This window comes from Octopus bimaculoides, chromosome 4 (genome assembly GCF_046866305.1).
Source record: "Octopus bimaculoides isolate indiv1 chromosome 4, ASM4686630v1, whole genome shotgun sequence".
Taxonomy (NCBI): Eukaryota; Metazoa; Mollusca; class Cephalopoda; order Octopoda; family Octopodidae; genus Octopus; species Octopus bimaculoides.
The window spans coordinates 147,561,824-147,575,226 of NC_142931.1; the positions used below are offsets into that span (position 1 = coordinate 147,561,824).

At 39.6% G+C, this 13,403-nt stretch overlaps 1 pseudogene; it reads left to right on the forward strand.

Annotated features, from left to right (window-relative positions):
* The first annotated feature begins 386 nt into the window (after positions 1-386).
* LOC149136421 (5S ribosomal RNA) lies at positions 387-505 on the forward strand (annotated as a pseudogene).
* The last annotated feature ends 12,898 nt before the right edge of the window (positions 506-13,403 follow it).

The following is a 13,403-nucleotide window of genomic DNA, read 5'->3' on the forward strand; positions in this document are numbered from 1 at the left end:
TGAAACCATCGGTAGATATCAAACTTAGCACACAGACACAGGGAATACGCACACAAAGCAGCGCATTGGTAGAGTACCGGTCAAAAACGACGGAGCTTTTCTCTCTCTCTCTCTCTCTCTCTCTCTCTCTCTCTCTCTCTCTCTCCTTTCAATAATTTTTAATCTGATCAAGTCTTGCTCCATTTTCTTCGTATGTTTTATTTCGTTCTCTTTCAGTTACATTTCTTGATCTCTACTTCGTCGTTCTCCCTTCGTCGTCATTCACGAATTTCTGTCTCTTTCTCTTGCCTTCTGCCTCTGTCATTCTCATTTTCTACACACACACACACACACACACACACACACACACACACACACACACACACACACACACACACACACACATACATTACAGCCATATCACGTTGAAAGCACCGGTTCTCGTCCGATCACCGAAGTTAAGCAACGTCGAGCCTAGTGAGTACTTAGATGGGTGACCCCTTGGGATACTTAGGTGTTGTAAGCATCTCACATTTTTTATAGACGCAGGAGTGGCTGTGTGGTTCCGGGTTCCGGGTTCAGTCCCACTGCGTGGCACCTTGGGCAAGTGTCTTCTACTATAGCTGACCAAAGCCTTGTGAGTGGATTTGGCAGACGGAAACTGAAAGAAGCCTGTCGTATGTGTGTGTGTGTGTGTGTGTGTGTGTGTGTGTGTGTGTGTGTGTGTGTGTGTGTGTGTGTGTGTGTGTGTGTTTGTCCAACATCGCTTGACAACCGATGTTGGTGTGTTTACGTCCCCGTAACTTAGTGGTTCGGCAAAAGAGACCGATAGAATAAGTACTAGGCTTACAAAGAATAAGTCATGGGGTCGTTCTGTTCGACTAGAGGCGGTGTTCCAGCATGGTCGCAGTCAAATGACTTAAACAAATGAAAAAAAAGAGAAAAGCCACCCTAAATTATTGTAATGTTAGTATATCATTCATATACAACTAATAAGCTGACCTGCCAACTTTTAGACTGAAGAAGAAGAAGGCTGTAACAGTTCTTTGAATCCACGTTCCTGAACGCTGCTTCTCACAGTCAAGACGTGAAGACAATGCTAAAAGAAACTTATGAAATACTCCAGGATGTTTACGGATTAACTTGTGTGAGTCCGAGCATCATACAAGGGATACACAACCGGCTGAGGGGAAGTGAAGCACGATGAGAAGTGTGAGGAGAAGAGGTACGTCAGAAAAGCAGGGTTTTCCAGAAAATTCGCAATTTTTTGGACGAAGAACATCCTGTGTCTATAAAGACAATAAGCGCACAGTTTGGAGTAGGTGTGGCGACTCTTCATAGAATTATCCATCTGAACGTGCACGAAATTGGTGTAGGGTTTGTTCGCAGGTTGCCCAGTAGTAACTAACTACCTTTACAGAGATGGGTATCAAAACTGGGCCTCGCCCTTCCTACACTCTAGGCCTTGCTTCCTGTGATTTTGGTTGAGCCCTAAGCTGAATGAGAACCTCGGGGGCAGTCATTTTCAAGAGGAAGGAGGATGTAGCTAGGGTCCAGGACACCTTCATTTTGGAGGACCTCTATGGGACTTTCACGAAGTGGGTGGAATGCTCCAACCGGTGCAGTGAAGTCAGAGGATCCGACTTTGAAAGAGATAAGTGTGTTGTACTTCTTTGGAATTAATAATTTTTCTTGACTGAAAAAGCTTGAAAACTTCTGGAAAGCACCTTGTGTATAGTAATTTTTCTGGGCATTCTAAAATATTTGAAAACCCGTTTTGGTTTCACTTTCAGGAGAATAGTTCTATCGGTTCAACAGCCGAGAATTACGAATGACAAAAATTCCGATCCTAACTCAGCAGGGCATACTTTCTTCTGTGCTGTACGCTCACTACTTGAGTTAAGTAGAACAAGTTAACAAAGTCACATGTCCTATTAAAACGCAGATCCTTTGGCGGAAAGAAGCCTGTTGATGAATTAATTAGTGAAATCTTAGCCGAGATGATGACAGAAAGAGAGAGAGAGAGACAAAGAGAGAGAAAGACAAAGAGAGAGAGAAAAACAGACAGACAGGCAGGCAGAGAGTAGGTCAGTGAGTACAATATGAGAGAACGCTTATGAGAAGAGATCGCATTTGCTCTGCACGAGCTGTGTGTGTTTTATCTATTAAGATATCATATAGCAAAAGCTGTTTATTTGTCAATAAACTAAAGAATCAGCACATAGTGGTGGTTCTAGCATGGCAGTAGAGTTAAGCAGTACGCATCGCGCCCACGTCGTTCCGAGTTCGAGCACACAGCGCGGAATCTTTGTCTAATGTTTTCTTTTATACACTTGAATTCTTGGTGTCATCAATGCCTTTTTCAGAGGAATTTAGAAGAAAACTGTGCGAAAGCTATTATATATACATGTGTGTGTGCGCGCGTGTTCGTGTGTGTATATTATATATATATATATAGAGAGAGAGAGAGAGATGAAGACAAACAGGATTAAGCTTGATATAAATATACATGCAGATATGCATAGATATATATAGAGATATATAAATACAAATAACTGAATATATTCAGGAGATAAATGCATGAGTATATAAGCTTTGACCTCGTTAAAGACTTCGAGTCAAAGTTCAAACCATATGAGCACTACTACGTGTTATCTATATTGAGCATCTCTAGCGCTCACCTTCTGACCGTATATATATATTCTCTTTTACTTGTTTCGGTCATTTGACTGCGACCATGCTGGAGCACCGCCTTTAGTCGAGCAAATCGACCCCAGGACTTATTCTTTATAAGCCTAGTACTTATTCTATCGGTCTCTTTTGCCGAACCGCTAAGTTACGGGGACGTAAACACACCAGCATCGGTTGTCAAGCGATGTTGGGGGGACAAATACAGACACATAAACACACACACATATATATATATATATACACATATATATACGACGGGCTTCTTTCGGTTTCCGTCTACCAAATCCACTCACGAGGCTTTGGTCGGCCCGAGGCTATAGTAGAAGACACTTGGCCAAGGTGCCACGCAGTGGGACTGAACCCGGAACCATGTGGTTGGTAAGCAAGCTACTTACCACACACTGTTTGTCCATCTGTCTGTTACCATCTTGTTGCCTACACCAGTGAATCAATCTTGGCGAAGCTTTGCATACACGTCCAACTAACATTCAGTTCAATTACAGGCTAATTGGATTTCAATAAAAATGTATAAATTGGCTCCTTTGGTGGGTTGGGCTATTATTTGATAAAATGAGAATGATGCAAAGAGTGTTAGTGTGAGGCAAATGTGGTGGCATAGTGAATGTGGCTGATATCTTCACATAAACTCAGCTGGTGTAACGTAGTAAATTGAATTCTTTAATTTTAATTTCGGGCGTTTAGTTTCATTTTTGTAATTAGATTTACACTTAGGGAGGAAGACTTCATTTTTTTCGAACATTTCCACTGCTGACCGAAATAGTACGACTGTCTGAGAGAAAATGACTGAACGGTCATTCCATCAATCATGCGTCTGCTCGATCAGAGCTGACCTGGGGTTAAAAAGAAAAGAAAAACAATACCAACAGTACTAACGTGATGGTGTTTCCTGGACACAATTGAAAACTAAACTTGAAAGGGACTTCGCTGACATTGACTTTGTGACACACACTGTACACATCTGTCTTCAAATCGCTATTGATCTGTTATCAATTAATATCGATGAACTTGTGGAAAATTTTTATTATCTTCACATAAACTCTGCTGGTGTAACGTAGTTAAAAAGAATTTAGTGACTTTACTGGAGAGAAATTGAAAAAGCTGTTGCAATGTGGCAATGCAGACATTTTGTGAATGCGGTTGAAAAAAGTCTTTGCATTTTTGTGTTGATTTGAAATTTCACTTTTGTTCCAAAAAACACAGCCCAGGATTGATACAACAGGTTTTTTTGAAAATAATTTGGAAGAAATGTATTTAGGATTTGTACATGGACAGCATAACATTTTCAGCAAATCGATTCTGGTCATGGAGAAGGACGATCCAACGCAAAAGTTAAATTAAGCGGTGTGGACTTGGCCACTGGGGTTCGAAATCTTGGCCACTAGTTTTAGATGCCATTGATTGGGTGTTTGTTATTGTTTGCGACAAGTGTTTGATACTGAGGAGGAAAACAGTGTACGTTCGTTATATGTCTAAGACACACTGAGCAGCGTTTCTCGTGGAGCACAGCAGACCCCTGCTGATTGTTGGGGTCCCGTGTGTCATGAAAAGGGTACAAATTAATTGCTTTGTTTTATAAAATTCAAGATGGTTTGAAACCTTAGATTTGTCCGACACCATGGAGAAAAGAAGAACAATATCGGTGCGAACTCTGTTCTATCTTTTCGTTGATAAAAATCATCGTCGTCGTCGTCGTCGTCATCATCATCAACCGTGGACATTACTGTTTCAAGTCCCAGGTCTCACAAGGCCGGTTACTTGATTTCCATGGCTTTCTAAGTGGACTGAGATCCCAACATTTCCCCTGAACGGGAACCTCTCTGTTACAAGGTTACTCGTTTACCGCCGAATGAACTGGAACACCGTAAAACGAAGTGATTTAGCCCCAAAACACAACGCACCTCCGATCTGCGAATTGAAACCAGGAATGCAACATTCTAACCACAACACCGCTCGCCTTCGTTGTGCGCACAAAATATGTTCAGTCATATTTTTTCCGGTCTAATATTTATAAATTTGAAAACTACAACCGATGGATATAATCTGAAGGAGATTTGGCTGTTTTTTTCCAGCTTGTCGGGTGACTATAAAGAGGCTCCTTCGTTGTCTCCTCCTCGTGGCTGTTTATTCGTGATAGTCCCATTAACATACTTCTACCTATTTCACATTTCCTCCACTAACAACAATCTGCGCTGCTGCTTGAAAATATGGCATTATTTTCTGATGCCACCATCATTATTTGAGTTCAGTTATTTTTTGCACACACCCTGTTCAACAACCCACAGTTTTTCATGGTTTCCTAATCAGCTTTAATTAAGTCTATCATGATTGAAAAGAGTGGGGCGGGGACTGGGAATGTCGGCTGTAGCTTCTTCAAAATACCTGTCTGTAAATTTCTGGATAAAATCCAGGTGAATGTAACAATAGTTTATGGATCAACTTTAGCAAGCAGTCTTTTACATTTTAGCGTTGAATAGTTGCCATTCTACACCTGAATGTGTTACTCATACTACCGTTAACCTCACCTTCGTTTACCATTATCACCACCACCATCTCTCTCTCTCTCTCTCTCTCTCTCTCTCTCTCTCTCTCTCTCTCTCTTTCTCTCTCCCTCTCTCTCTCTCTCTCCATCAATCACACCGTTTTCACGTGTCTAGAAGTCGTATTTTCAGCCAGCATTCCTGATTTTCTTCGCAAGACAGTCTTGAAAAGGACAGAACGGAGAACACAGCTGGCATCAATGAGTAGAAATGGAACGCGTCTGCAATCGAATATCAAACACACACAGAAATGTGGCTGAGGTGAGGGGGAGGGGCGTTGATGAGTACCTGAAATACATTACGTGGCTAAAAGATAGCATTAGCTGCGGAGTGGGAAGGAATCTCAAATACATAATATGGTTGAGACAAAATAGCTAAAATCTAAAATTAGGGAGATGATGATGTACAGAATGACGCGCATCCCAAAAAAAAATTTCTTTATAAATTGAAATTTGGAATTCAGTTGGAAAAAGTAAACAAAATATTTCTACTCAAAGCCTTGAAAATTTTGTGGGGAAGGGGGCTAGTCAATTACATCGACCCCAGTGCGTAACTGGTACTTATTTCATCGACCCCGAAAAAGATGAAAGCCAAAGTCTACTTCGGCGGAATTTGAACTCAGAGCGCAGCGGCAGACGAAATACCGCTAAGCATTTCGCCCGGCGTGCTAACGATTCTGCCAGCTCGCCGCCTTAGAAAGTAAACAAAATGGGGACAGGCATGACTATGTGACTGCAGTCACGCGGTTTCTGGTTCAGTCCCTCTATGTGTCACCTTGAGCAAGTGTCTTCCACTAAAGCCCCGGACCTGACCAGTGCCTTATCAGTGGATTTGGGAGACAGAAACTGTGTGCAGGACTATCATGTATGTGGTGTGTGTGTGTGTGTGTGTGTGTGTGTGTGTGTGTGTGTGTGTGCGTGCGTGTGTGTGTGTGTGTGTGTGTGTGTGTGTGTGTGTGTGTGTGTGTGTGCATGTTTTTATGTTTATCCACCCACCCACCAGCTCCGGACAGCCGGTGTTGGTTTCAGTCCTGTAACTTAGCGGTTCGGTAAAAGTAATCGATATAATAAATACCAAGCTCAAAAAATAATGGGGTCGATTTGTTCGACTTAACTCTTGAAGGTAGTGCTCCAGCATGGTCGAAGTTCAATGAAAGAAACAAGTAAAAAACAGAAATCTTAAACATTGTTATTTTTCCATAATTTACATATTAATCCTAATCTCAAGGATTAGGATTAAGCAACTGAACCCAACAGCCTGTTCTGTATGCTGCTTGCATTAATCCTTTTACTATCCTTCTACAAAGCTTGAAATTTCGCGGGAGGGAGCTAATCTGTAATATCGACCCCAGTGTGTGACTGGTACATATTTCATTCGAAAAGATGAGGGGTAAAGTCCAGCTCGGCAGAATTTGAAGTCAGAATGTAAAGCCGGACGAAATACCGCTAAGTCTTTTGTCCGGCGTGCTAACGATTCTGTTAGCTCGTTGCCTTTTTAATCTTTTTAATATCAAAGCCCCAAAGATCACCTGTGGTTGCGTGGTACCAACTTTCTGTTTAAACTGATCTAAATTAAGACTTTCCATCGAAATGTCATGCTAATTTCCGTTCCAAACACTAGTTTAATAAATATTTTATTATATTTTCCATTATTTTAAAAATTAATCGATGCAATGACAGAATATTTCCACAGAAATACCTTTACAAAAAATTAAAAGTAATCTGGATTAATATCTTATGGCGAAGTTTCATGTAAATTTTAATGTTCCTAATACCTGCAGGATTCTTTTTTAGTTTCAAAATACATTGAAATAAAGGTAACGTATTTCAAATAAAATATGGTGACAAAAGAGCTAGGTATATTATTTCTAACTTAACTATTCTATTTTCGTGCATATGGTGTGTATGAGTTATATATTTTACAAAATTTTCTACCTTTCTACGCCAACCAATGTACTTTCCTGTACATTTCTTTATTGATTTTCACATTACTATTTAGCAATTACAGCTAGGTTTATACTTCGCTGTACAAATGTAATAAGACCGAAACATGTCCCGAGTTGTCTCCCGTACTTACTTGACGAATCAAAGCGATATTCAATAATGACTAACACACTTTGCTTTCCACCTCTTCACTCCATAATTATTTCCGCTTAGTTTTCTGATGTTTCCTGTAATACATATATTAACACTAACTTAACTTTAAGATAGACTTCTTGATTTATGAGAGCGATAAGGGAAACCCAATTCATTTGGTTTTGGTTTTTGTTGTCTAAAACAGTATAAATAAAGTCAAGATAATTGTATCAAATGTACATTCATTCTCCGTAAATCGCTAACAGGTGTTTCAGTACAGAATATTACGCTGTTTATTTAGAGAGAAAATTTGATATGTTTTTAGGGAATAAGCAAAATATTAACATAATATTTTAACGGACATTGACCGATCAAATCAATAAATATTTCACGGATCACGTGTGTGTGTGTGTGTGTGTGTGTGTGTGTGTGTGTGTGTGTGTGTGTGTGTGTGTGTGTGTGTGTGTATAAGCCATAAAAATCAGGAAGTAAGAGAGGTGAATGTATGTATTTAAACACTTGTCATCCTTAGGATTACGGCCGTTTCGCAGCCTCCTTCATGTAATAATAATTTCAGAGCATAACAAATTATTTTACATGCCCCACTAATATGTATGCTATGTATTATACGATATAATTGTATATTTGGGAATCAGTACGGATAAAGAAGACCAGCTCATCAGATCAACAGAGCATTATGGTTACACTAATGCCTCAGCTCAGTTTATAATAATAATAATAATAATAATAATAATAATAATAATAATAAGTTATTTTATTTTACTTCCAAGTCTTATTATTACATGAAGGAGGCTGTGAAACGGCCGTAATCCTAAGGATGACAAGTCGCAAAATCCCTCAGGTAAAGAGGTACTTACTTTAGTGACATACTACTGCCACTTTATTTTTTCACCGGCGATAGTATGTTTATAATGTTTAGTATAATGAGGAGGAGGAGGAGGAGGAGGAGGAGGAGGAAGAGGAGGAGGAGGAGGAAGAAGAAGAAGATGGACAGCACCCTTAGTTTTTCTCATTACATCACCTTCATTCAGTCGCTATATTAGACTTATATTGAAGCAAACTTTGACATTTTTATTATTATTTAAATCACGGTCATGACGGCGAGCCGGCAGAATCGTTTGCACGTCGGGTAGACTAGCAGCATTTCGTTGGTCTTTACTTTCTGAGTACAAATTCCACTGAGGTCGACTTAACCTTTCATCCTCTTATCGGTGTCGATAAAATAAGTACCAGTTGAGCACTGGGGGTCGATGAAAAAGTCTTATCCCCTCCCTTGAAATTTCTGGCTTTGTGCCAAAATTTCTAGCAATTATTCAAGTCACGTTCAAGTTCGTGTGTGTGTGTGTGTGTGTGTGTGTGTGTGCGTGCAGGTGTCCGTACGTACGCGTATTGTGTTTAATTGATTTCCCCCCCCCCTCTTTATTGGCGTTTCTGCTAAAGTCTTCTAAATAAATACAAGTCTATCGCATATTTGTATCAATTTATATCAATATTATATCTCCATATAACCTTCTGCTTTTGAGTATATTTGTGTGGAATATTTTCCTTCAATCACACGAGCGTCGTGAGCAATGTAAATACTTACTTATTTGAAAGAAAAAAATGGGTATTCAACACAAAAGCCCCCCTTTTTTTTAATGAAAACTTGAGGACTGTCTCAAATTACTTTAATATATGTCTTCATGAATTTCTATGAAGTGTTCCATCGTTTAAAGGAGCTTCTGGCTTTGTTTGTATTTGTTCAAACGATAGAAGAGGCGGGGAATCGGACGTGAAAAAACAGGTGTGACTTCACTAGTCGGAACTCGCTACTTTTCAAATTAAGCGACTATTTTTTTCTCTATTTCTTTTTTCTTTTTTTTTTTTTTACTTCTTTTAGTAATTAGATAGCGGCCATACTGGGGCAACGCCTTGAATGAGGTTTAGTCAAACAAATCTACTTACGGGTTTTTCTTTTCCTTTTTCCTTTTCTTTTTGTTAAGCCTGGTACTTATTCTAACGGTCTCTTATGCTGAACCGCTATGTAGCTAAGTTACGGGGACGTAAACACACCAATCGATTTGAACATACATAAACATAGAGATACACAGACACACGCTCGCACACACTCACACACACACACACACGCGCGCGCGCATAAATATATATAATAGAATAGAGCTATAAAATCACGTTAATGATTTTTATCAGGCAGTCATCATGAAATGAAAATTTATAGCTAATGAATATATCAAATTAATACAGTTCTATATTTGAGAGATGAGGAATTATCTACATTATTTACATTTGACGGATATGGTGTTGTGGTTAAGAGCGCGGGCTACTAACCCCAAGATTCCGAGTTCGATTCCAGGCAGTGACCTGAATAATAATAATAATGATGATGATGATAATAATAATAATGATAATAATAATAATAATAACAATAATAATAATAATAATAATAATAACATCGAAAAATACCTTAGGAATGAGAACCCTGGTTCGAAATTTCTCCAAGACACCTGATAAAGGCGTATATCAGCCGGAGGGTATATCAGATGGAGGGTATATCAGCCGAAACGTTGTGTTAACAACAAACAAGATGAGGACAAATATCTGTCAAATGTAAATAATGTAAATAATGTATATTAAATTAAATTTATATACTATAGGCGCAGGAGAGGTTGTGTGGTAAGTAGCTTGCTTACCAACCACATAGTTCCGGGTTCAGTCCCACTGCGTGGCACCTTGGGCAAGTGTCTTCTACTATAGCCTCGGGCGAACTAAAGTATATATATATATATATATATATATATATATATATATATACACGACGAGCTTCGATACAGTTTCCGTGGCGTCAGTCGGCTCGGAGCTATAGTAGAAGATACTTGCTCACGATGGACTGAACCCAAAGCCACAAGGCTGCAAAGCGAGCCACTTAACCCCATAGCCATTGCCTGTGACTAATAGAATCTCAAGCAAAAGATGCTATTATATGTCTCTGTGCTAAATTATGATTGTATAAAGTTTCACCTTTTTCCCTCAAATTTATCTGATTAATGTAATTTTTTTTTTTGATTTTGTTGTTCATTTAATCCAAAGTGTTTGCGCTACGTCAATAAGGACGATCGAAATCCTTACAACCTGGAAAGAGAAAGACTCGCCCTAGCCTCAAGATCACTCTGATAGTAAAAAAACAACAAGAACAACAAAACTTTAGTTATTTCAGCTGTATCAATAAGGCGGTCTTCTAATCTATAACACCTGCTTCTATCAGCGAGGCAAATAAAACATCGTAGACATCAAAATGAGGTATCATCACACAAGCCATCTATATACAATCCCCTAAGTTATTGTCGGACACAGCCGCTTTCTGGCACTTTTTCGCTATGTCCATAATGGCTGAAGTGATCTGTGGATTCTATGCTATTGAAGAAAAGAGCGAAGTAAATTTTCATCCCAGATCAAGATTCTGAATAAAAATTTCACGAAATATAAACAATTGACAAACAAAACCACTGAAATGAAATGAGAACTTTCGATGCCACATCTTTAGATTACGTATGCACCTATGTAGGATTGTGTGAGTTTATTTTCGATCCTCTATCCTCTATCGCTTACTCGTTTCTGTTATTACACTGCAGCCATGCTGGAACATTGACTCGAAGAGTTTTTAGTCGAACAAATCGACCTCAGTACCGATTGTTTAGTCTGCTACTAATTCTATCAGTGTCTTTTGCCAAACCTCTACGTTGTGAGACGTGAAAAGTAAACACTGCTTGTCAAGCGGTGGTGGGGACACATACACACACATACACATACACATACGCACACACACGCATACACATACTCATGCATATATACACGATGCGCTTCAACAAACTTCCCGTCCATCAAATTCACTCCCAAAGCATCGGTCTGCCCGGGAAGACATTTGCCCAAGATACCGCGCAGCAGGATTGAACCTGAAGCCATTGATAGAAAGCTGAGCGTGTTAGCCACACAGCCATGCCTGCACCATTATAAACAGCCAATCTTTATAATAATTTATGCATGCACACGTGTATACATTAAGTATTCACGTATTTAATATACAGTAATCCTTCGCCTATCGGGGTTTATTATTTAAGCTTAGGTCGATTCCTCCGTGGTGTTGTTTTGCATTTACAATAAAATAAATATATACAAATTATAAAAATAAAAATAAAAATATATACAGTACAGTACTGTTTCTACTTCGCGGATTTTCACTTATCGCGGGGTGGGGGGGGGGGGTTGGAACGTAACACTCGCGATAGTCGAGGGATCACTATAAATGCATTGAAGAGCAGCGGGAAGTAGATGAAGAGGCAGGCAAAGAACACAATTGATGGAAAACATCACAGACTGGTTGGCCAAGGGTGGCGAGGCAGATGGAAAAGTCACACTTGATTGAGAAGACTTTCGTTGGACTCGCATCAAGGTGTTGCAAGTGTAACAGCCATGATGATGACGACGACGACGACGACAAATGACTGTCACTTGGTAGGAAAAAAGGAGGGTGTGCGCGTGCGAACGTGCGTATGTGCGTCTGTGTGTGTCTGTGTGTGTGTGTCTGTGTGTGTGTGCGAATGTATTTACGTATCTATGTCTGTATACGTGTTTACATAAACATATACATGTATGTGTAATCTAGCTCTTCTCTTTTCTCTGTGTGTGTGTGTGTGTGTGTGTGTGTGTGTGTGTGTGTGTGTGTGTGTGTGTGTGTGTAGGTATGTATATGCGCATATATCTACGCATTCATGTCTGTAGGCATGTTTACATAAACACACACAGAATTGCATGCGTCTGAAAACAATGAACGCATTGATATTTGAGAAGAATCGTTTGCAATTATGCACAAAATGTAAGAAGCAGATCATAAAATGTAGAACGTAACTCAATATTTACACCTGCTTCACTGCTCTGCTCATGAAAGAATTTTGTTTTCAAAGTCTGCTTTCCTAAATTACCAAAAAGCACTCCCTACTCATGAATAACACGCAGTTAAAAGATCTCACTCGCTACAAAGGCGAGGCCTCACTATCTCTAGTTATCTATTTAGTAACTTCACATATGTCTATCACTGCCAAAACTGTATCCTAAATTCTATGTTTGTTTCAGTGCTAACTGCAGAACATCTATGAAACTCGAGTGCAACTCAGTTTAGAGTCCCATTCACATATGTGTGACGGAATTGCTGCTCTGCACACACGCGTGTCTCTTTTACAAGTGGGCAACAGTGGTAATATTAATAGAATTGGTGTCATGGGTGACATACTGTTCCCTTGAAAGACATCGGGTTTATTTCTGTAATCCATAAGGATTTTCACGAAATGTTTAGTCAGTTCTCTAGGATACCATTCTGCTTCCAGTCACATTCTTAATCTTCGGAACAATTTTGAAAAGGTCCAGGCATTTCATAATCCACGAGTAGGGGACCATGTCAAATGCCTTTTTGTTATCGATCCACGCCATTGGCAGTCCACTTTGTCTCCTTTTCTATTTCTGATAATCATTTTATCCATCACAAATTGGTGCTTGGTGCCTCTGGATTGCTTTCCCAAAGCTTTTTGTTCTGTAGGTAGGAGGCCCTTTTCAGCCAGGTGGTCATATATCTCTTGGGAAAATATTCCTGTGAATATTCTTCACTGTTTTGGGAGACAGGTGATCAGGTGACAGTTTCTTCTTATCTTTCATGAGAAGTGTTCATCTCTATTTAGTTAACCAATCGGAAACAAGTCCCTTTTTTTGAGCATTAATCCATCATTTCTGCTAGCATGTCTCCATCCGTCAGATCCTTTTACCAAAATCCTTGTACCTCATCTGAACCAAATGCCTTCCAGTTGGATAATTTCCTGATCTGTTTCAAGAGGATTACTCGAAATATCCAGATCTGATTCTCTCTCTGTCTTTCTCTCTCTCTCTCTCTCTCTCTCTCTCTCTCTCTCTCTCTCTCTCCCTCCCCCCTCTCTCTCTCTGCTTTATGTCGAGGGCGCATGGCCCAGTGGTTAGGGTGTTGCACTCACGATCGTGAGATCGTGATTTCAATTCCTCGACCAGGTTGTGCTTTGTG